This window comes from Nasonia vitripennis, chromosome 5, assembly GCF_009193385.2.
Source record: "Nasonia vitripennis strain AsymCx chromosome 5, Nvit_psr_1.1, whole genome shotgun sequence".
Taxonomy (NCBI): domain Eukaryota; kingdom Metazoa; phylum Arthropoda; class Insecta; order Hymenoptera; family Pteromalidae; genus Nasonia; species Nasonia vitripennis.
Window position 1 is genome coordinate 8,446,507 of NC_045761.1, and position 21,950 is coordinate 8,468,456.

At 46.4% G+C, this 21,950-nt stretch overlaps 1 protein-coding gene across 9 annotated transcripts in view; it reads left to right on the forward strand.

The window, feature by feature from the left end:
- LOC100118598 (MICAL-like protein 1) overlaps positions 1-21,950 on the forward strand; it is a 100,011-nt gene that overhangs the window by 30,553 nt on the left and 47,508 nt on the right. For 4 of the 9 annotated variants that reach the window (XM_032600117.1, XM_031932352.2, XM_032600116.1 and 1 more), the window contains exon 1: positions 14,660-15,241. The exons of 3 other annotated variants lie outside the window; for them this stretch is intronic. The gene's annotated coding sequence lies outside the window, so the exon portion shown is untranslated. Of the gene's footprint in view, positions 1-14,659; positions 15,242-21,950 lie in introns of those variants that run through there. 2 more of the 9 variants (XM_031932353.1, XM_032600119.1) reach the window with 2 other exon arrangements.

Sequence of the window (21,950 nt, forward strand, 5' to 3'; positions counted from 1 at the left end):
GCGCTTTGACCTACTGAACGAGCTCTTATATATATTTTTTTTAATAAATAAGAAACTTCCTAGAAATAAATTATTAACGCGTTTCTCCGGAGCCAGTTTTCCAAGTATAAAGCGCTGCACGTGTATAAGAGGAATGTTAAAGTAAGAACATAAAAACAGTAGTCAAAAATAGATTTACAGTCAATTCCATTGAATTCGAATCGACCATCGTTCCTCGTACGTTAATATTCATCTCTCCGCTGGAAGCATCTTCGTACAACCCAATTTCGAAGATTCGACACACTATTCGCCTTTTTGAAAAAAAAAAAAATCTAAAAACCGAGAGCCCTCGAGAGTCTTGAATCCTACCGTAACTGAATATTTCTCTCAAAATCCCTCGCATACTCCGCGCGAGCATATCAAGCGAGGGTACATAGCAGCAGCGGTAAAGGGGTTGAATCGCACCCCGCAGGGTCAAGCCTGTTCATTCGTTTGCGCGGTTCTCAAGGTACGAAGGAGAAAAAAAGAAGACAGCTCGCGGACATTTGATCTTTCTCCCGCATCGCAACAGTAACGACGACGACGTCGACGAGGATGATGAAGAAGACGACGACGACGACGGGAAGCATTGCCAGGAGAATTAGAGCGCAATAGCCGGATGAATCGTGGGAGGGAGAGAGGGATAGCGAATCTGCGCAGGCGCGCAAGCTCTCCCTCCTGTTCACCAGCTATTGATCAGCGATTGCTCTCTACGCCCTCTCTCTCTCTCCCTCTCGTTTCAACCCGTATTTTTATCTCTTCCTCGTCGTCGTCGTCGACTCGCTCACGCACACGTATACATTCGTCTCTCTCCGCTTCTGCTCCATCTGCTCTGCAGCTTGCTTCATGCGTGCGTGTGTGTGTGTGTGTGTGTGTGTGTGTGTGATATGTACACGCTGTGCTACGAGGAATTCCGGGAAGGCTGGGAAAACGTGCCCGTAACGTTTTGCAAAATTACGCGTGGGAGTATATGACGAAGGGCGAGAGCAATCATTAATCCAAAGCTTTTTGCGAATTCAAGCCGCGAATAATGCATAACCGCTGGGAGGAGAAAATTTAATTACGCGACGGCCGATTAGCTCTCGGGACAATCCTCCGGCTTGTAATTCGCGTTCGGTCGTGCGGACGATATTTTATTCCCCTCGTAGTCGTCGTCGATGTCGTCGTTGAATTGATTATTACGATTGACGGCGCATTGCGCTGCTGCCAGGCGCGCACCGAGAGAGAGAGAGAGAGAGAGAGAGAGAGAGAGAGAGAGAGAGAGAGAGAGAGAGAGAGAGAGCTACATAATGCCTTTCATTAATGGATTTAATTGTGAGTGACGACGAGATTATATGGTTTTTCGATTCCTCTACTAATTATCGGGATTTCGAGCTGACCCGCTTTTCCGCTGCAATTACTGATCGATGCTCCGGAAATTTGTGTTTTCATTATTGTGTTATGCCTGTGATGTGTGTTCAAGGTGGTAGAAGTTGAATTTTATTGCGACAAGAATGCGTGTGTGGCTTTAAATCACGTGTAGTTGCATTTGTAGCCGATACAAGGGAATTAACCGAACGCTTTTAGCACGTGATAACCACTGCTTGGTAAATATTGGATTTAACTCGCCGCCTATTGATCAAATGTAATCAGGGACTGATCGTCCGACAGTCGTTTATTTCATTTTATTCGAACAAAATAAGCATCTGGAATGAGTTACCAGAAACAATGTTGTTCTTGCGAATAGAGCGATATTTCGGATTTGCACGCACGCACTTTGCTGGTTTACGTGGGCCGCAAAGTTTATACGAGCGGAGTGAGTTTGAATTAGCGCGATGTGTTGAAAAAGCTTTTGATGGAGTAAATTTATGTTTTATACTCGCGAAGCATAAATTCTGAATATAGTGTAAGCTGTAAAATTAACATAAAATTTAAACGACCATGATAAATTGTTGCCATATTTTTTTTTTTCAAATAAATACTTTATTCGGCAAACATAAATCTGCATTAATTAAACCCATTTGATGGATGATAATCAATGAAACGTATAAATATTGAAGAATCATCCTTAATAAAAGTATGACGATAAAACGCTGATATGTGCGAGATTACAAATTTTAAATAATACGAAATGAAAAATCGCGACGTATGAAGGATTTAATATTTCAAGCGAAAAGCTACATTTGTAGCAGATGCGTATGAGTTATTTCGCACCAGATCACCCGAGCTTATTGCTGCCGTCATATTACAGCTGAAGCTTGAAAACTGGACACTCGCAATAATCATTTCATAAAGGGCATAAAAATTATTAAAAACGAATTGTTCATTAATTCATTTATTTTGCGCCTCGTCGAGCAACAGTTAAGATCAAAAGGCTTTACAAGCCTTTCAAGAGTGCAGTGTATATATAGAAGGAGATGAAAAGTTATATTTACTGACAGTGAGCGCTATGAATGAGCAATTGATTCTACACATTGTGCAATGTAGCACAATACCCCAAACGCTATTCAGCGCTAGTGTATAACGCAACAACATGGCGCGCGTTACACACAGCCCATTGTCTGCGGCTCGTACATATTTGTCTGACACGTACACTTGGATTCCTGAAAGCTGTCCGTCTTGAAACGATTTTCCGACTCGAAATCCTTACCGCTGTTACCGCATTGCATTTTACCACTATACCACACGCTGGTCGAATTAACGAGGATATTCTGGTACATAAATTTGAATTTCATCATCCACACCAGATCCACATCGAAAGCGCTCGCTTTGATAAAATCGAGTGTGTAAGCATGCACACATACGACGCTGCTTAAATGCACGTCAGTCGAGCGTCGAGCGTACCGAGTAAGCTCGTTAAAACTTGTTTTTCAAGCTCGTCTACGTTTGTCAAAGGTATACGCTTTCGCTCTTTTAACAAAGTCCCCCGCGTGCAAAATGCCTATTTGCGCTTACAAAACGTATATTCCGGACCTCAAACACACGACTTTGATGCAGCGCTTCGACGCTATAACATTTATCTGCTCGTCCCGAATAGACGTTATATTCTCGTGTATGAGCTGCTTTAGTGCGATGCTTTGTGGTCCCATTTTCAAGCTTTTTTTTTCTCAGCTCGAAAAGAAGCGTCGAATTATCGGTGTTTACAGCGGATAAAAAGTGATCACACGCGAAAAAGCCGACGAAAAATACATAACGAGCGCCTTGTATTCGGCTGAAACGCATCGATCACGGGGTATTATCGAAGGCTCATAAATCAGCGGCGACGAGGTATAATTGCCATAATTAAGCATCGTCGGCATCTCGAATAGAGATCCCTCGAAAGAAAGGTCTCGAGACTGCACCGAGCGAGAAAAAAAAGGCATCGATGGCCTCGAGTCATCTGCATAACGCCCTATATAAGGTCTTTCTTCCCAGTATTACAACAACCCGAGCTCTCTGACCCTATTCCCGCCGCGAATCATCAGGAGAGCGGCTCTCTGGTGGCTTTTAAATGGGATGCGTGTGATGCTTTATATAAACGCTATCATTACGCTAAAAACCCGAGAGAGAGAGAGAGAGAGAGAGAGAGAGAGAGAGAGAGAAAACCCTGAAATTAGCGGTGTGTATACATCGCGTGTTTTGTTCCATTCGAATTGTGATCTCTGAGCGCGCAGCGGAAGCAGCGACATTGAAAAGGCCTTTGTCGTCGGTCTTCCGGGTTTAGATAATACGCTTTGCTGACAATTACCAAGCGCGTGTATATCGAGTTCAAACTCTCGGCAACGTCGTTCTTTCGACTCGACGGAAAATCAATCGCTCGGGATAAGTTTATAACTCGCACAGGAGCGCTTTACATCGTTTATACGTGTACAGTTGGCCGACGGTATTTTCGGCTCGGTGAAAGCGCGCTTACGTGCGGCTAGTACCAAGCGCGGATGGAATAACAGTGGAAGGTTTTCACGGGCGGCTTGTATGCGTACTGATTGACACCTTCTTTGCGATAGCAAACAAGCATTTGTATTTAAATTTATTCATAGGAATAGCGAATTATTAATAATAATGGAGGCTAAATTTCGAAGCGAATTTCTAATTTGAAATTCAGAGGTGTAGCTACAGAAAAGCCAATTCTAAAATTGTTTGTGTGCGGAGGAGGAAAGAGGAAGAAACAGCGAGCCAGACATAAATTAAGAGATTAAGCAATTGAAGACGAGAATACGACGAAGACACTCGCATCAGATAAGCGTATCAATGTGAAAGTTTGCGTTGAACTACGGACGAGTAAAAATAAAAAGTTAATTTCGCCTCAGCATCGTACGTACCAATGCGCGCTTACTTTAAGATTCCGAGCTCGTTCGCTTTTAATTCCCGCAGTTTTACACTGCAAGCGGCAGATTCTTCCTAATCTGTATAAATAATTCATTCGGCGCAATGCTCATAGTTTGAATACTCCGCGCTTGTGTACGAGACATGTACGCGTATAAATTATTCATTTCCGAGACGTGTCGCACTATGCGCCACATCAGCTGTGACGGAGAACGTCACGCAGTGCATACGTTTTTCTAGGATAAGTATAGCGATGCATCGAGGAGATTTTCGAGAAGTCTCACCATACCCTCGAACGGCGAAACAAGCGTCGATGCACATATCCGCGAGAGCTTTTCCCGCGCACTGGCTCGCAGCTCGCCGCAGAGGAGACCACACAGCGAACAGGTCGATGCTCTCTCTCTCTCTCTCTCTCTCTCGGCTCAGCTCATAACCGAGCATAAAATTGCAGGCATCAGTGCAGCTGTGTGTACCACTACGACTCTCCGCGTAGAAATTCCCATAAACCGTCCACACACACTCGCGTCTCGCCTACGCGAACGACAGCAGCAGTCGGCTCTCTCCGTCGTCTACAATAATCATAATAATGATGAATTACCGGGGCTAATTAGTGCCACTTGTGCATCGGGTCGAGTGGTCGAGCGCGTGACGGCCCGAAGCTCGCGGCGCGACGTGTCTGCGCTCGCGCGCGGGCTTTTCGAAACGAGAGTGAGTGAGGTGTATGTGTGTGATCCGCCGAAAATAGTACGAGTATGTAACGTGTAAGAAAATCTGTCAAGTTGCGAAAACGCAGCCGCGCAGCCCTTTTAAAATGACCCGGTACAGCTGTTCGCCTCGTGTGAACGACCGCCGGGCAATCTGCCGCTCGTTTTGTTTTCCTTACGGTCAGCTCTCGCTTATACGTGTATACCGCAGCTGCCGCTTCTCTACTCTCTCTCTCTCTCTCTCTCTCTCTCCCGGCGCGCACTTTCAAAGCGTCCACTGTCCATACGACGACGAGTAGCATCGGCTGCGTACTCTATAGCCACTTGTTTTACAAGCCTTTTAACGTTAAACGTCTTTTTTCATTCTCTTCCTGTGATGCGCAACTCGCTTTTTTTACCTGCGTATAGACGCGCTTTTGTATTTAACCGGCTTCGTGTGTCACTGCGCAGCAGAGAGGAGTAGACTAGACGCGAATGTCGTTAAGTTTTCGCGCTTTTCGCAGAGGTAATTTCCGGTATATACGCGCGCGCTTTACTGCACGATCGTAATTTTTCCGCCGCGCGCGGCGTGTATGGTAATTGCGAAAAATTCAAACTCGTTTCGCGCGCTCAGCTCTCGCCTCTCGTATGCGCGTATTGACAGAGTCGCTCTATTGCGAAACCTTTCTCTTCGCGGACGATACTTACTTTTCGGGAACGGATTGTCAACTTTTTCTTGTTTGGAACATCGTCCGGATAACGAATCGAATGTTTGATCGTGGTATGCATCGATCTATGCAACAGCCGGGATTTAATTGTTAGGGGGTTGTATGTTCCTATCGAACGGCATAACTATATAAATGCCCTCGTGTGCACGAGCAATTTCGAGTATCAACAACAGCTCGCTATTTACGAGGCTTGTAATGAGGCCGCGTGTATACGTGCATATTTCTGGAACAAAAGGCGGGGATTAGCTCGATGTGCCGGGGAATTATATAAAAGTTAAGTTTAGTTGACCATTATTATCAAATTTGAATGTAAAAAAATAAAGCAAAATATTGCTAATATTTTAGTGATGCGTGTCTATTATACCAAGACAGTATTATTTTTAAGTTAAACATTGTTTTTTCCTTTTTTTCTTGCATTAAAACGTTTGCATGTTTTATTACAAATATTTGGATTTTTCACGATTGCAAGATATTTTTCTATAATTTCTGGATTTGTAACAGTCATTTGACAAATTTCAAGCAAATCTTCTGTTTTATCTTGAGTTAATGTGTATATCTATGCATTTATAATGTTTAAACTCTTATTTATTTAAATTGTTAAGCACAGCTTAGCTAAGTGGCTCAAAACTTAGCTTATTAATCGTTAACGTTTCTACCAGGGCTCCTATTCCGAAATTCCTGTATGCGCGAATATTCGGGAGCATTCCTCGGGGATAATTTTAAACGATACGGCGGCATATAAGAGATATAACATCGACGACGGTGCAGCAGCTCCTCCACACTCGAGAAACCGCGGAGTCGGCAAAAAAATCTGCCAACTCTCTGCAGAAATTTCCGCCGTTGCTTTTTCGTACACCTTCGAGAAGCCTCTCGGTCGTAATTTTCCATTACGGTCAAGATTCGTTTAAACAAATAAATTCCAACACAGTAGCGTAACAGAAGACTCGCAGGTCGACGATCAGGCATCGCATCGAGTCAACGCGCTCACACACGCGTACACTGCACATACAAGCCGTAGCAATGTGCAGTCGCCGGCTCATCCTCCTCTCTCTCTCTCTCTCTCTTTCTCTCTACGCACGCAAATAGAGCGTCGTCGCTCGTTTTTCTCGCGATTTCCCGCGCGCTTAATTCCGCTGTCGTTTTGCTCCTCTTCTAATCGAGCTGCTGCTGCTGCCGTGGTGGCAACGGGACACCTGCACACATGCTGCTACAGCCTGTGGCTTTTATTTTCGTTCGTTTAAATTTACCACTCGCGCTTTTTTTTTTTAGAGGATATGGTCGGCTGATTGCCTCGCTCTACGCGCAGCGAGATCGATATTTCATTGGGAATTCGTTGTTGTGACGGATCCGCAGCTCGTTCGCCCGCTCTTTAGGCCGACTCGCTTTTAGTGACTGATTCGATTACATCAGACATTGGGAGCTTTGCTTCCTTGTGATCGAACCGATTGGAAAAGTTCAGTGTATATAATAGCGTGTTTCTTGCCATTAAAGCTCGCAACGGTTTCTCGCTTAGGCTAGAATGCATGGAAAAAAGAGCGCAGTTTTACACATCGGCGCACGGTGACGGCAGTGCAGCCCGATGCGCTTATAATTCTCCCGGAGCGATTAACCCACTTTCGGGCTTGATTATCGGCGTGGCGGTAAATGGTCGATTATATTAGAACAATGGGGCCTTTTGAATGAATCCTGTGTGTCTGCGCAGGCGTTTGGAAACAGTGAACGCGCGCGAATGGGCACTTGTGCTAATGTCACTGTGATGATGTGCAAGTAGAAATATAAGGCTGTTGGCTAGATAGCTTGTTTTTAATAAATTTCTTATCTGATACGCTGTATTGTATACTACTCGCTATGATGTGGGTTGATTCGCTCGTAAAGTGCGCACAAAGTACGAAGAGAAAGTACTCGCGTATAGACGTAAGAAAATTTTCAACGCCAGAGTGAAATCGCGTCAAAAAAGAGTCGAGAGAATACAAAAGTCACTCGACACTTTCCTAATACGACTATGCGCGTTCAAACTTGAGCCGTAAAAAAACTTACAAGTCCAACAGCCGTCTCCGGTACAGTCGATAAGACACGCTCTACAATGCGTATACGAGTTCGTCAAGCGAGACGATCGTCGCGAAGTAGTAGCGAAGTTTAAGATAATAAATGAGCGTAAAAAAGGAAAGCGCGTCGAGTAACGAGGCGAAGCAAGAGCGATTCTCAATAAAAGTGCAAATAACGAGAGAGGTCTCGCTCGGTAAGTAAGTAGCCGCATGCGGCAAGTGTATACGGGACGGGGGGGGGGGGCAAAATAAAAATCGCGTCGCATTAAGCCGGCAGACAGAAGTTTTCTTTTGCTCGAGTAGGCAGAAAATAGAGAAAAGAACGGACGAGCATAGCTATATACTTATAGCTATGCGCTACGCGAAGAGGCAAAGAGACAATCGAAAAGGTACAGAGCTGACGCGACGAGTCGCGCATACTGATGCGGGCGTTCGATCCTTCCGCTGACGATTTTTCTCGAACTGCAGCTCGCGAACTTCTTGAGAAACGGACACAATGCTGCTTGCTGTAATGCTCCAGGGCATGGTAAAATCGTGTCGAAATTCGATTGAAAATAATTGTTATGGTTTAAGTATAGCACGTTCACGCTCCGTAACCCGAGGATGTGTCTTGAAAACGCCTCTATGTGCGGGAGAGATAAGCCAAGCCGGTTTAAATTGTGGACAGTGACGGAGTATAGAGTAGAGACGTGCTTAGAATTCTTTACGCGGAGATAAAAATGTTTTAGGAAAAATCACTTAACTTTCTCGTAATGCGAGGACAGCTATATAGCGACTCGCGTTATTAAGAAAGGAGAATGCCCTCGGCAACGCGTACGCGCGATATGATCAAGTCGGAACATGTAGCGTCTTTTATCAGTATTGTTTTACACGGAAACGCGGAAATATATTTCAACCTCGATTTCTATAGCTGAAATCGCGTCACTCTATTTTGTTTATTTTCATTTTACTTTATTATCATCGTTGTACCAGCAATTTCAGCTGGGTCGGATAAATTATTCCGGTCACTCCCAGACACTCGAGTAGTAAATTTCAAACCGCGAATAATAACTTTGAAATATCCGAGCTTAGCTTTCACAAGCTCTCTTGTGGCGTATACGTCAAAAAGTTTTTCTCAAAATTGAAGGTTCACGGGTAGGAGAATTCCAAGATTCATCTTTTAGCATTTGTTCCGATGAATCGGCATTTCGAAACTTTATTGCATGGCAGGCAATGTTCAAAATTCGGTACAGTTATACGGTCCTGCTCGAGACTGTGCAAACGATGGTGTATCGAAGCAAAGATTATGTGGACATTATAGATCAACTGTGCATCAAATTGATTCAACGTCTTGACCCTTTGATGTGCGAGTCATTAAAGCCTCCATTACTAAGCAGCTGTTAATCTCAAAAGTTTGACAAATATACGCCCATTTGTAAAACTGTATAACTTAACTTTTAAGTCAATGTGGCTGTTCATTGCAACAAATCGCCTCGTATCAAAATCGCTGTTGAGTTTCGACTTAGTTTCGCAAGAAATAGTACATTACAGAAAACGTTCTCCTTCAACGAAATACTTCCTTCTGTAAGTTACAGCGCAATCGATACCTATCCGGAAAATCCAATCAACCGCATTTTAATAAACATCATCCTCTGCATAAAGAGTTCACCGGCTCCCTTTACATTGAGACGAAAACATAAATATTCATAATTCACGACGTTCATCTCTCACGAATTATCGACTCGAAATTTAAAAAAGGCACAATGATGTTGATGGACGCCCAATGCATAAACCCGATATTATGAAAACAAGTGTTTACGAGCATATACGCCGATCTTTTGAACGTGACGGAATGATGATAATAAACTATATAAGCACGCGCACGCGCAGAAGAATCGGATGTATAATTGCAATATTTTGATGCATATAACCAATGCGTGAGAATCATTTAATATCCTCTAATGAAACACGAGCCGCTTTGTGTCGTAAATAAATTCCAAAGAGAAATTTCGCGCTATTATTAACGCGCGAGTTATGTAGAATTTCAGGGCATGCACTCGAATATTTCCTCGGCTTTTCACGTTGTACACGTTCGATTTGCAATCAAAGAAGCAGAAAATTCGATGCGGCGGATATATGCGTCTTTATTCTCCCTTATACGTCCGAAAATACACTATTGTGCGACCGCAAGTCTCGAGGAGCGAAAGCAATTTTCCAGGAGAACGACTTTTCATTGTATAGCGAAAAATACCGAACGTCCCGCGTGTTTCGTAGATATTAGTGCAATTCGAATCGAATAAATTAAATGTTTTCTCATCATAACTCAATGAGCCTCTACTCGTGATCTTGGCAGTGTTAATTTCCTCGCAGTCGCTTCGCACACGTCGGCGAATAATAAGTGGATCAACGACTGCGAAATGTATAGAGGTAGGGCTTATTTCCGTTACAAGCGAGACGAACGTTTGATTCCGCACGTCGGAACAGTTACTTTTAATATACATCATCGCATACACGATTATCGTTATACACCCACTTCGTTCCACCTGCGAAAAAAAAAACAGTTTGACGGACACACAAGTCGACTCGTACAAGCGAGCTCGCAAAAAGCTCTGGAGTTTCTTAACAAGGAAGAGGCTAATTCGGCGCGTGTCTCGAGCAAAAAGTCCATCTCACGTACACACGTATGCAAAGAGGCGCGTCTCTCTCTCTCTCTCGCCGGAGAAAATTAGATTGACGCGATAATGCAATAAAGCTTGCGCTCGTTGTACCGTTAAGACAATCGGCAATTTAGATGGTATAACCCCGGCGCGCGCTTACATCAGGCGCGTCGCGAGAAGGAGAAGAAAAAAAGAGGCGCGTACGAGCTCTCTCCGTTTTAGCGCGCCGAGAGAAAGTTTTTTTTTTTTTCAAGCGACGACGACGCTGCATCAAAAGTGTCTCGTCAAGTTTTTTTTTTCCCCGTCTCCTATCCCGCTCCTCTTTTTGTGCGCGTGTCTTTGCTCTCGTATCTTTCACTCGATGTATCGCACGCGTTGTATAAGCTACTTATGTATACTCGCCGGCGCCGCTTTATTTCACCGAAAAATATGCTGCGCGTGTATAATACACAATCGATGCGTATACGTATGCATATATATATATATATATATATATAGGTGTGTGCAGCTATGTATAGCTCTATAGTGACTCGAGTGTACAGGTAATGGCTGCGGATGTACAGCTAGCCGAGCGATAGCTTGACCCATATTCGTGAACCTGCTTGCGGCTCTGCGAGAGTAGTGCGTTTAACCTTTTCATTCAGAATTTCAGAAGCGCCGCCGCCGATGCTCGATCATCGTCGCCGTCGGGAGGAAAGTAGGTTTTCAGGTGTCTCTCTCTCTCTCTCTCTCTCGCCGTCACCGGAAACTTGGCTTCCTTATACGTTACTATGCCCCCGATGCGCTTGTTTATTTACTCGCATTTTTGCATGTTATGTTATTACGATCAATTATGATAACGATGTTACGCGTCTCGCCTTGTTTATACGAGGAGTTACGAGCTTTGAACTAAGTTAGCCTTGCATATCCGGCCGAATAACCTCGACTCGCGCGGCGGCGACAACGTGCCCGCAAAATCCAAGGACGAACGTATACGGCGAAGGTTAATATCCAACTCGAGCCCCTGAAACATACTTTATTAAAAAAATTCCTCGACATTCCCCGCGGAATAATAATCATCGAACTTAACAATCCTCCGAGCGCAAATTAAGGCCTCCTGGTAGTATAACGCGGCGATAAAAGGAGAGAAGTGACTTTCCTTTCCAGCGCGCGTTATTCGTTCTGGATGTGTCACATCGACGCGTTTCCGGCACTACAGGTGCTTTGTGGGATAAAAGCAAGTCACGTTCGAAATATCCTCCGCCCGTGGAAAACGCGTGTATAGCTGTGTATACGTGTAGCCGCAGTCGTGCGATGGCAAAAAATTAACTGCTCAGAAATTGCTCAATACAGGGCTTTTTTTTCCGACGGTCGGTGAGTAGTTTGCTGGAGGTGCATAAAAAGGTTAGTAGACCACAATGTCGTGAGGCAAAAAGTGGCTCGATTCGCTGTTGCACCTTCTGCGAGTTATAAAAATGCGATGTTTAGAGCTGCAAAGTTTTCGTAAACCTGTTGAGCCAGAAGACGTCTCGCGTAACCGGAGCCAGAAATCGTTGCTCCGAAATTGAGACACAGACGTAAGCTTGAATTACCCTCGACTCGCCAAAGTCAACATCGCAGCTAATGGAAAATCAGCTTTTGGACAGGCACAATTCGGGCTGTTTTCATCGTCCCGAATTAGAATCCTATAGAGCCGCGATTTTCAAACGAAATATTATCCTTCGATTCGCAAATCAATTTCACATCGTATAACCAAATGAGTAGTAGTAGCTCTTTTTGTCAAGCGCGACACTTTCGTATTCCTCGCGCACTCATGCCCGTCATCGCGATAATGCGTATTCCCCCGAAGCAGCCGTAAAAAGTCGTTGCCACACTGTTATCTCTTCTTCTTACTTCTTCTTCTTCTTCTTCTCTTCAGCCTCGAGTCGCTCGACAATGACTCTTTCGCGCGCCCAGTATAAACGTGTATAATAATAGAAGAGAAGCGAAAGTCGCGCAATAAAAGTTCGACGCGTAATTACATCCGATTTCGAATGTCATTCCGTTCGACTCTATGCTTCTTATACACAGTATATATATATATAAATTTACTCCTCGCGTCACGTCTCGTTTTCGCTAAAATAGAGTCGTAAAGCTCCGCAGCGAGAGTCGCGCGAACGATACAACGAAAGAAACTCGATTATACGGATCAACTCGAGAGAGGAAAGAAACTTTTCTAATCCGACCAATCAGGCTAAATGAGTGTACCGAGAGGCTGTGGATCGGCAAAAAACAAAAGGAGAGCAGCGCGCTCCGTTAGCGAAAATAGACTTGCGGGGGCTAACTCGGATTGTTTCTCGCGTCACACCGGGAAAAGAGAACTGCAACGAGCTAGGGTGTGTGTGTGTGTGTGTGTACGTGTGGCTATACGCAGAGGCGAACGCCCGCGAGTTGTATAGCGGACACGAGACGGTGCAGCAGTGCGATGGACAGGGTAGGGAGCCCCGGACATCGCAGCTCCGTGTATTTACGGCGATAGCTCCGAGCTGTTACTTACCCGGAAGAGGTCGCGAGACACACATAGGTGCTTATACTTATACTACTGCGGGCGCAGATATATATATATATATATATATATGCACTTGTGCGTGTATCGCTTTTTATACGACGATAAGTCCTGAATAAAGATTGACTGCCGCCGCGAGGTCAAATCGAATGTTTCACGGACCATTGCGATAAAAGCGCTATCGGTGAACACAGTAAAAAAAGAGAGCTTTTTACAGCTTCGCCTCAAAAGAGAAGGTGCGATCGAGTACAGCGCATAACACCACAACAGGATCGCATACGCGTCAAACGCATCGTCGTCAGCCATACGAGCGCGCATATATACGTTGCTGCCTCGAAGCACACGCGATCAAACAGTATATACATATAGCTCGCGAGCGTTCGATCAACTCCGTATGCGCCGCGTAGAGCGTGCGAACTTGCACGTGATGCGTAAGTACGTTTCTGCGGGCTTATGTGTGTTATGAGCGCTGACACGGAAACGGTAAATCTGCGACCGCGATTCTTTTCATATTTTAGCCGACGGGGAGGGAGAGAGAGAGAGAGAGAGAGAGAGAGAGAGAGAGAGCTGTGTGCTTAGGAACGGATTTTCGCTGAGTCGAATCATCGTGTATAAGATTTTTTTTTTAAAATCTCGCTTATAAGTAACTCCTAACAAACGTCATACAAACCCGATATTCGTAGTATACACGCGTATCGCCTCGTTGAATTCGATACGACACGCTGTCTACACGACCTTAATAGGCCATCTACTGATAAACCCAACACGCGAGAATTATTATTCGAAAATACACCCGACACACACACACACATACGCGTTTGGATCCGCTGATAGCGTGAGCGACATCATTATTTCCGCACATATAGCTCGAGAGCACACGGCAGAGTCGCCGATGGAAAAGGCTCGAATGCGAATATAAAGTTCCTAATATGCCATTAGCTCGGTATCTATAACGATTTTCGATATTCCGACGTCGCGAATTTTCTCCGAACGCGTGTGTTGAATTAACTATTTATAACAAAGTTTACGAGAGCGGACAATAGACATTTTTATTTATTTTTTAATCGTTACTTCTCAGGTGTATAGTATCTGGGAAAGTATCGATCGTTTGCAGCGATACGCGGATTCGTTTGTCTTTCGCGTCTGTTTACCCGCGTCGCAAACGCGAGTCGAACCTTCTTCTCGAGCGTAAAAGAGCCGAGAAATCGTCGGTGATCGATCGATAAGCGCAGCTTTTTTCGAAAGAAAACCATATACAACCTGTTACCCGCCTCAAAAAAAAAAAAAAAAAAAAAAAAAAAGAAAGAAAGAAACAATCCCAAACGACGCCCGAGCCGAAACTCACGCGTGAGAGATCTCCCCGGCGATGAAAAAAAGCAGCTCCAAAAGCCCGTAAATCCGGCGATAGGGCTCCCTCCCTCTCTTTTTCAGGCCCCTTGCATCATCATCGCCGCCGTGGAGAGATAAAGGTCTGCGCGCGCAGGGCTCTATAATACATGCAGTCTCTCGGGCGGGGCCCCTGACGACGATACCTATACCCGTGCAGCGCACGCAGGCCCCGCTACACGGAGAGCCGCGAGTTACATAGAAAGTGAGAAAGAAGCCAGTGGTGAAGCGTATACACGGACACACACAGGCGAGCGAGCTAACTGGGGGGAGAGAGAGAGAGAGAGAGCGAGAGCGAGCGAGCGAGCTCGGAGGGGGACTATGGAGTATACCTACGTGCTGCGCCCGATCAAGAGAGAGAGAGGAGTAAAACGTAGCGGGCCGTCTCGTGGCGTCTCAGTCGCAGAGCAGCACGCGTTCCGTCTTCAACCGCCGCGCGAGTAAGAATATTTGTATATACGGCTCTTGATTTTCCTCGATATACATATACAGTAGAGTCCAGCAGCGCTCTCGCCCTCTGATATACTCGCGATAGTATTTTACAAACGCAGCTGTCGTTGTTGTTCGCTCGACGATCGTTCTGCAGAGACGATAATAAGTAGAGATTTTATAGACGAGAGACGAACGAGTGCAGCAGGCGAGAGAAGGCAGAGAAGAGCCTCTCCTGTGTGTCTCTGTGTTGTTTTCCTGGCGTATATCGTGCAGTGGTTGCGCGCGCCGAAGCCGGTGGATAACCAGCAGCAGCAACAGCAGCAGCAGCGGAGCGAGTTCAGTTCGATACTCCGTCTCTCTCGCACTTGGGGGCCGAGCGCGAGTTGAGGTTATGTGCTCGAGGAGGCGTTAGAGAGGACGACGCGGCGCAGGACGAGAGGAAGAGAGAGAGAGAGAGAGAGAGAGACAGAAGAGACTAACGGCCTAGCGGTCATGCGAGTGACGTAAGGTAACGGATCCATGCGAGAGTGTATGCGGCGGATCTTCGACCCTCCGCCGTTATGTTTACAAACTCGCGTGTTTTTCTGTCTATGTATATACTTACTCCTCTCTCTCTCTCTCTCTCTCTCTCACTCTCTCTCACTCACTCGCAGTGACTCAGATCCGCGTAGCCTGATGTCAGATCGCGAGAATAGAGCAGTACTTATAGCTCGCATCCTTTCGGGGCTCCTTTTTCGCTTCGTCCTTGGCTCCGGCGCGCGTGTCGTTCGGTGCACGAAACCACCGTCTGTTTGTCTGCATAATTCACGCTTTGATCGACGCGGGAGCTAATCAGCTGTCCGACGCGTACTCGTTATTTCGCGCGCGGCGCCGATAAGCCGGGAGTATTAATAAGTGCGTAGAGCGAACCAGTCGCTCGGATGTGTGAAAACGGAGCTTTGTTTACTTACCCGCCGAAAAACGCCAAGAGTATTCTTAGAGCATCGTAACGGACTCTCGGCAAGTTTTGCAGGCTAACTGTACGCGCTACTCGGCTTCTTCGAAGATACCGAGAACGTCTATCGCCGGGAGAGATTGTAATACGCGCGATGGAATAACACGAGCGCACGTGAACGCGAAGGCGCCCTTTAAACGCAGCGCTGAAGAGAGCAGGTCCTCGAGAGTCCACTTTCGGCTTAACTCGCTTATATTGCAGAGAGAGAGAGAGAGAGAGAGAGAGGGCAATCGCGTGACGCGCTCTTTTGCCGCCGCTGACCCCTCGCCCTCCACTCTCGGAGACGAGTGTCTGTGTATACAACACGTGTACACACACGCGCACGCGAAGCGAAGAAAGGAAACGACGGAGGGTGTGAACCCGCGAGAGAGAGGAGCATCACGCACAGGTTGCCTCGGGGGCACAGGAGCGTAACTTTTCGGGGGGGCAGGCTCTGCAGTATAGGATAATTTATACGCGCTTTGCTCGCGGCTCTGAATTAATTTGAATTTTTATCCAAGCGAGGGCAGAAGGGGCCCTGATTCATTGTTCTCGAGAGTATAAGGTCGAGAGAGAGAGAGAGAGATTTCGATCGAAGCGAACTCTTTAAAATCGAAGGAGCACTGCACCGAGTGACTCATCGCGTAAGAAATTACTCGTGTATCCCTCTGTTTTTTCCCCGCACACTCATGCGAACAGAGAGAGAGAGAGAGGAGAGAACAAGAGGAAGAAAAGAGAGAAACTGTGACGCAAGAAGTAGAAACCCAAAGGGTCGATCTCGTACAAACTAGTCCCGTCCTGCAACACACGGCAAAGGCGCGTCTCTTTCCCTCCCTCTCACCCCCCCCCCTCCCAGTGTTTCTCTGAAACACATGATTACAGATGCACGTACACATGTAAAGAAGAGGCTTCAGCTCGGCGACCGGTCATATACGAGTCTCTCGCTCTCGGCTCTAATTTTCTCCTCCTCGAGCGCTCGATACTTGGCGCTGTGCTCTCCGGAACCGGTTGTGCAGACGCACGCACGTCGCAGACGGACAGACGACCGAAAAGAGAGAGACAAAGACGCACACGAAGCGCTGCAGCTGATTTTAAGCCACTCGCTATAAAGCGATATCCGTGCGTTATATACCTATATAGCGCGCGCCGCCCACACGTATAGGGCTTGTTTATTTTCTTCCTCGATTCAAGAGAGAGAAAGAAAGATGGACTTTGTTGATTAGTCGTTTGCGCGAAAGAGAGCTCTCTGGTTTATTGTCTCTAATTGCGGCTAATTAGCTGGAAAATCAACCGGGACACGGTTTACAATTAGACGCTTATTGTTCGATAGATCTGCATCTTGGCTTCTATGAGACGTCGCTCAAGCTCTCTACTATTGACTCGCGTGTATTGCTAAATAAATTTAAATTGATTAACCCACTTCTCGCGCGCTTTATATATATATATATATATATATATATATATATATTAATGAGCGAGTCGAGAATATGCATTCATAATGCGACAATAAGCGCGGAGCCGATGATGCGAGTAATTAGCTGCGAAGAGATCGATACGTAAAGTAAATCCCATCGGTTCGGTTAAAAAAAATAAAAGAGATTACAGTGCACCGACTCGAGTTTCTTCCCATGCGGCGGACTGTACGATAAAGTCGTAAGTTCAAGGCCGAACTCGCCGCCGATATGCGGCTCACGCACTTGCATATTGCTGAATTCCTAGAAAAGAGCGATGATTGTCCTCGTCGTCGCGAGTCTCTTCGTTATGGGTGACGTGTATTCGCATTAATCGGGTATTACCGACACGTTCGCGATCGATCTTGAAATGGCTATATTTAGATGTGCCGAGAGAACGAGGTTCCATTGTCCTCGAAGGACATAAACGACGTTTATTTTTTTCGGAGACGATGATCGGCGAGAAATCACAGCTTCTAATCGCTATAATATCGGCCTATTGATTCATCCATCACAGCGACTTAGAGATAATCGCCTATGCACACAAGGCAATTAAGATTAGCCGCGCGATAGAAAAAAAAAAGAAAGAGAATAGGCGCTCGAGTGTGCAAACAAGCGTTAGATCGCATCCTCTCTCTCTCTCTCTTTCTCGACGCTATCGATTCCCCCGAAAGCGACCCACGCATCACACACGAGGTATCGCATGTCGATACGGTGTCTCTCTCTCTCTCTCGAAAATCGTCGTCGCAGCTCTCTCTCTCTCTCTCTCTCTCTCTCTCGAAAATCGTCGTCGCAGCTCTCTCTCTCTCTCTCTCTCTCTCTCTCTCTCTCTCTCTCTCTCTCTCTCTCTCTCTCTCTCTCTCTCTCTCTCTCTCTCTCTCTCTCTCTCTCTCTCTCTCTCTCTCTCTCTCTGGCATCGAGTTACAGCAGAGAAGAGTCTGCCGCACCTGCATCGACTCATCCTCACTTTCGTTTCTCTCCCGCATATTCCGAGGGGCATTTCCGCGTTCGCTTCTATATACACAGTCGCGGTGTCAACGACTCGCCGCTGAAAAATTACCCCGACGACGAGAGGAGCTTACGTAAAGATCGTTTCGCGCGCGCCGCAGATGCGCCCAAATGGAAAAGCCTCGACGTAATCCCTTGTGAAGAAAGGAGGGGGGGGGGACACTCGTGCGAATGACCGACGCGCAAATAGCCGCGCTCTGACCCAAATTAGCCGTAGCTCGAAAATACACGTCCCGTTTGTTTATGCTCTCGCGGCTTAGTGGAGACTGATCTGCGTGTGCGTTTACCTCGATGCACCGCGACGACTATTTGCAGCGACTAATTAACGCCTGTTTATTACGAGACACTCGCGCGCGGGGTGTAGCGTTACACGGAGTAGTTTTTCCTCGAGAGAGAGAGAGAGAGAGAGAGAGAGAGAGATCGTATTTTATGGCACCGCCGCGGCCAGACGCGATTGGATAAACGTAAATTACGCTGCCTGTAGACGTAATACACCGCTGCGTGTGAGCAAGGGAAAATCAAACGAGAAATGGGCGTCATTTTTGAAAAATATCCCGGCGCGCTCGTTAAGCTAACTGTGTATGCCAAGAGAGGAGAGGCTTGTCGTTTTCGCAAAAATGATCGTATACACAACGAATGACCAAGAAGCCTTATTAAGAGGCCTGTCAATTATTTTCACTTTACGGCAGCCGCGCTTTGCATTGCCCCCGCGCGAAAAATAAACCAAGGCGAAGGCACATAACGATATTCCGTCGCGAAAACAAACGTCGTTACAAGACAGCTCCCGATGATTGTAACGCGAGGCGCGCTTTTAAAAACGCAAATCGCTCCTTTACCGTATACTAATAAAGCAGCGCGGCGTCAACGGAAGTCCCTCTCTCGTTATTTATTAATCGCCTCTCTCGGCATGAAAAAAATTCGCGCGCATATAGTAGCAGTCGTAAAAGAAAATTGGCTGCTTCCCAACGACGCTCGCGCCTTATTGTGTGTCCGCGGGATGATAAAGGAGCGGCTCCTCTCTCTCTCTGCAGCGTCGTCCTTGAAAATTCGAATACACCGTTGCGCGTTTTCCCCTGGGGCCGCTGCTGCAGTTTTCCTCTAATGATGTCCTCCGCTCTAACGGCGGCCGTGTGCGAGAGCTTGGCTTCCTTCTTGCGGTTCTCTCTGTGCGCGGCGCTATATGGTAATCCGGTTAATTCGGATTCAGGACGGTTATTCAACGCTTGGACTCGTGAATTTTTGCGCATTTGGTTGAATTGAACGACAAAAAGCGGTGTTCTTCGACGACCGAAAATTAGAATAGCCTCGCGGGGATGAACAAAATCGGCGTGGAACTGGCCGCCGCGCTATCGTGAAAAGAAAAGCCCGTGTGCGTGTGTGTGCCCATACGTAAGTTCTCTCTCTCTCTCTCTCTCTCTCTCTCTCTTCTCGACGTGACTACCTGTTATACGAGCCGCGTTCCCACGGTGTATCTCCTCTCGGCGTGTGTATAGTAAGAGAGGGAGCTCTCCTCCGCGAGAAGGAAAGAAGTCTCTCACACACACACACACACACACACACAAGCGCGTATAGACACTGTGTAGAGGCGAAGAAGGTATACTCCCCTTTTATCTCTTCCTCGCACGCAGAACAAACCCGGCTAACGATTCGTTTCTCTCCTATACGTCTAAGTGCATCTCTCGCATCTGTCTCTCTTTCACTGGCGCAGGTGTACTGCAGTGGGAGAGAGTAGGGAGGAATTCCAGTTGGAAAAACGTCGTCGTCGTATTTTTTGTTCTCGGAGGGGTTGATCACAGGCGACCGGCACTGATTGTTTTGTCCCACACAGACCCGCGCGTGCGTCCGTATAAACAAACTTTCACCTTCGAGAGAGCGAACATGAGACGAGTATGGGGTATGTAAGCCACATGCGATGACCAGAAGGTGAAAAAAAGCGTTAAAACATTGTGTGTGCACGTGTGAGAGGGGAGGAGGGAGAAGGTCGAGTGACACGCTGCGGTTTTCCTCTCTGGAATTTTTTCTCACCTTTACGCGTGCGACTCGCTTCCTCTCATTTTTCTCTCTCTCTCTTTCTGCTCTCTTGTTGACAAATTGCCGCATTTTCTCTTTGTCTCGCCTTCGCGCGCGTGTAATTGTATTGTCTCTGTCTTTCCCTTCCCAGCAGCGTAATGTTTATACCTTTGCTTTATATAGAACACTTCGACTACTCGATGCCACGGAAAGTTCTTCCTAATCATATAACGGATCACGCGCCATTAGCTCGCTCATAAATAGTACCGAAACGCCATTAATCCGCTTATACGCAATTTGTTTACGAGGAAGCCAGCACACGCGCGGCGGCAGAGCGGCGATATTTTCCGCGAATCTCCATAACTGTAAATAAAGACTCGTTAAGGTAACGCAATAAATGGCCAATTTGAGGCCAGTCTTTTTTCTCTCACCGCCAGCAGCAGCGGCAGTCGAGTGGAACCGCAGCGCTGTAGTTTCGCATCTGTGCGTGAAGAAGCGGCAATTGATTTGCCTCGCGAAGAGCGAGAGAGAGAGAAAAAAAATAATCCCATAGCTGAAAGAGAGCTCCGACATTAGGCGCAAGCCGAGCGTGAAATATCTCGCGGGACGCGGAAGTTTTCTAAAACACCGCGTCGGGAGGAAAGATTGATAAGGCAATAGGCGCTAATGGACGTAACGCGCGGCGCTGCATCCCTCAATCTTCCCCCTTTATAATTCTCTCTCTCTCTCTCTCAGCGCTGTGGCTTTTTTTGTCGGATTCTCTCTCGCTCGTCACGACTCTGCGGTTTAAAATTGAATTTATGCGCGTTATATAACGAGAAAATCCCGACGCTTATATTCTCGGAATTCTTCGTTTTCGCGCCGCCTCCCCCGTGTTCTGTTTGCTATCTCGCTCGCTCGCGCGCGAGAGGAGAGAGAAATGAGATTTTTGCCGGGTCGGAGGGCTTTATTAATTAAAATTAAAAGTTTCTTCCCACCGCGCCGGCGAATAATTAAACCGGCCTGGATTAGCTGCTGTACTTTACCCCGAGAGGTGATAACGCTTATCCTCTGTAATGAATGGTTATAGAATCTTCCAATCAAAGCTAGCACATCCGATCACGAATTGCGGCTCACTTCTGATTAAAAGAATTCACTCGAAACACACGGGGATTCTTCCAAGCTATAGCGCATAAAAAAGGCTGCGGAAAAAATAAATCGAAAGAGTAAAACTGCGCGTAGACTGTATAAAGGAGCTTGCTCTCCCCGAGACTCGAGAGATGTAACAAAATATAACAGCGTTTCCACCAACTGCGGCTCTGATAGTTTCGCGTCTATACGTATAGACACACACGCGGAAGATTGCGATGGGCCGCGGCTGTCTGGGAAAACGGCGGGAATCTAATGAAAGCTGTAATCGACGCGCGGGTTTCATTGTGCGATGAAGGATCGAGCAATTACGCCCTTGTTTTTCTTTCGGAAAAATACCGAACGCTGCTACTGCTGCGTGTACGTCCTTCCCTTCCGCGTGTAGCCCTTGTATACTCTTTTTCACACGCTCTTCCCGATGGTCGAGTGGATTTTTGTATTCTTTTCAAAAACGCTCTTATAATCTACCTTCGCTAATGCGAACGACTTCGGTGTATAAATAGACTCTGCGCATAGGCAGCGCCTTGGCGCAATTAGCCTTCGAGCGAGGATAGAGAGAGAGAGAGAGCAATTATAGGTTAACAGTAAACATGACCATTTTACGAGACGACGAGGATGTTGACGATTAAGCGCTGCCTTGGTTAACG